The sequence below is a fragment of the Physeter macrocephalus genome, chromosome 7 (genome assembly GCF_002837175.3).
Source record: "Physeter macrocephalus isolate SW-GA chromosome 7, ASM283717v5, whole genome shotgun sequence".
NCBI classification, from domain to species: domain Eukaryota; kingdom Metazoa; phylum Chordata; class Mammalia; order Artiodactyla; family Physeteridae; genus Physeter; species Physeter macrocephalus.
In genome coordinates, this window is record NC_041220.1 from 112,366,622 (window position 1) to 112,370,163 (window position 3,542).

Consider the following 3,542-nt stretch of genomic DNA (forward strand, 5'->3'; position numbering starts at 1 on the left):
TAAAACCCCAGAAAAACAATTAAATGAAGTAGAGATAGGCAACCTTCCAGAAAAAGAATTAAGAATAATGATAGTGAAATGACCCAGGACCTCAGAAAAAGAATGGAGGCAAAGATCAAGAAGATGCAAGAAATGTTTAACAAAGACATAGAAGAATTAAAGAACAAACAAACAGAGATGAACAATACAATAACTGCAATGAAAAATACACTAGAAGGAATCAATAGGAGAATAACTGAGGCAGAAGAACGGAAAAGTGACCTGGAAGACAGAATGGTGTAATTCACTGCCATGGAACAGAATAAACAAAAAAGAATGAAAAGAAATGAAGACAGCCTAAGAGACCTCTGGGACAACATTAAACGCACCAACATTTACATTACAGGGGTCCCAGAAGGAGAAGAGAGAGAGAGAAAGGACCTGAGAAAATATTTGAAGAGATTATAGTCGAAAACTTCCCTAACATGGGAAAGGAAATAGCCACCCAAGTCCAGGAAGTGCAGAATCCCAGGCAGGATAAACCCAAGGAGAAACAAGCCGAGACACACAGTAATCAAACTGACAAAAATTAAAGACAAAGGAAAATTATTAAAAGCAACAAGGGAAAAACAACAAATAACATACAAGGGAAGTCCCATAAGGTTAACAGCTGATTTCTCAAAAGTACTCTACAAGCCAGAAGGGAGTGGCACAATATATTTAAAGTGATGAAAAGGAAGAACCTACAACCAAGATTACTCTACCCAGCAAGGATCTCATTCAGATTCGATGGAGAAATCAAAAGCTTTACAGACGAGCAAGAGCTAAGAGAATTCATCATCACCAAACCAGCTCTACAACAAATACTAAAGGAACTTGTCTAAGTGGGAAACACAAGAGAAGAAAAGGACCTACAAAACAGCCCAAAACAGTTAAGAAAAAGGTAACAGGAACATACATATTGATAATTACCTTAAATGTGAATGGATTAAATGCTCCAACCAAAAGACACAGGCTCACTGAATGGCTACAAAAATAAGATCTGTATATAGGCTGTCCACAAGAGACCCACTTCAGACCTAGGGACACATACAGACTGAAAAAGATATTCCAAGCAAATGGAAATCAAAAGAAAGCTGGAGTAGCAATACTCATCAGATAAAGTAGACTTTAAAATAAAGAATGTTACACGAGACAAGGAAGGACACTACATAATGAACAAGGGATCAATCCAAGAAGAAGATATAACAATTATAAATATATATGCACCCCACATAGGAGCACCTCAATACATAAGGCAAATGCTAACAGCTATAAAAGAGGAAATCAACAGTAACACAATAATAGTGGGGGACTTTAACACCTCACTTACACCAATGGACAGATCATCCAGACAGAAAAGTGATAAGGAAACACAAGCCTTAAATGACACAATAGAGCAGATAGATTTAAAGGATATTTATAGGACATAACACCAGAAAACAGCAGATTTCACTTTCTTCTCAAGTGCACATGGAAAATTCTCCAGGATAGATCACATCTTGGGTCACAAATCAAGCCTCGGTAAATTTAAGAAAATTGAAATCATATCCAGCATCTTTTCCAACCACAACACCATGAGGTTAGAAATCAATTACTGGGAAAAAAAGGTAAAAAACACAAACACATGGAGGCTAAACAATACATTACTAAATAACCAAGAGATCACTGAAGAAATCAAAGAGGAAATTAAAAAATACCTAGAGACAAATGACAACAAAAACACGATGACCTAAAACCTATGGGATGCAGCAAAAGCAGTTCTAAGAGGGAAGTTTATAGCAATACAATCCTATGTCAGGAAGCAAGAAAAATCTCAAATGAACAATCTAACCTCACACCTAAAGAACTAGAGAAAGGAGAACAAACAATACCTAAAGTTAGCAGAAGGAAAGAAATCATAAAGGTCAGAGCAGAAATAAATGAAATAGAAACAAAGAAAACAAGAGCAAAGATCAATAAAACTAAAAGCTGGTTCTTTGAGAAGATAAACAAAATTGATAAACGTTTAGCCAGACTCATCAAGGAAAAGACGGAGAGGACTCAAATCAATAAAATTAGACATGAAAAAGGAGAAGTTACAACGGACACTGCAGAAATACAAAGCATCATCAGAGACTATTACAAGCAACTCTATGCCAACAAAGTGGACGACCTGGAAGAAATGGACAAATTCTTAGAAAGGTATAACCTTCCAAGAGTGAACCAGGAAGAAACAGAAAATATGAACAGACCAATCACAAGAAATGAAATTGAAACTGTGATTAAAAATCTTCCAAGAGGGTTTTCCTGCTGGCGCAGTGGTCAAGAATCTGCCTGCCAATGCAGGGAACGTGGGTTCGAGCCCTGGTCCGGGAAGATCCCACATGCCACAGAGCAGCTAAGCCTGTGTGCCACAACTACTGAGCCTGTGCACCTAGAGCCCGTGCTCTGCAACAAGAGAAGCCACCGCAATGAGAAGCCCGCACACCGCAACGAAGAGTAGCCCCGGCTCATGCCAACTATAGAAAGTCCACGCACAGCAAGGAAGACACATCGCAGCCAAAATTAAATAAATAAAAAATAAATAATCTACAAGGATGTACTGCACAACACAGTGAATATAGGCAATATTTTACAATAACTATAAATGGAATATATAAAAAAAAAACTTCCAACAAACAAAAGTCCAGGACCACATGGCTTCACAGGTGAATTCTATCAAACATTTAGAGAAGAGCTAACACCCATCCTTCTCAAACTCTTCCAAAAAATTGCAGATCCCAAAAACCTGATACCAAAACCAGACAAAGATACAACAAAAAACGAAAATTACAGACCAATATCACTGAAGAATACAGATGCAAAAATCCTCAACAAAATACTAGCAAACAGAATCCAACAGCATATTAAAAGGATCATACACCACGATCAAGTGGGATTTAACCCAGGGATGCAAGGATTCTACGATGTATGCAAATCAGTCAATGTGATACACCATATTAACAAATTGAAGAATAAAAACCACATGATCATCTCAACAGATGCAGAAAAAGCTTTTGACAAAATTCAACACTGACTTATGATAAAAACTCTTCAGAATGTGGGCACAGAGGGAACCTACTTCAACATAATAAAGGCCATATATGACAAACCCACAGCAAACATCATTCTCAATGGTGAAAAACTGAAAGCATTTCCTCTAAGATCAGGAAGAAAACAAGGATGTCCACTATCACCACTATTATTCAACATAGTTTTGGAAGTCCTAGCCACGGCAATCAGAGAAGAAAAACATGTAAAAGGAATACAAATTGGAAAAGAAGAATTGAAACTGTCACTGTTTGCAGATGACATGATACCATACACAGAGAATCCTAAAGATGCCACCAGAAAACTACTAGAGCTAATCAATGAATTTGGTAAAGTTGCAGGATACAAAATTAATGCACAGAAATCTCTTGCATTCCTATACACTAATGATGAAAAATCTGAAAGAGAAATTAAGGAAACACTCCCATTTACCACTGCAACAAAAAGAATAA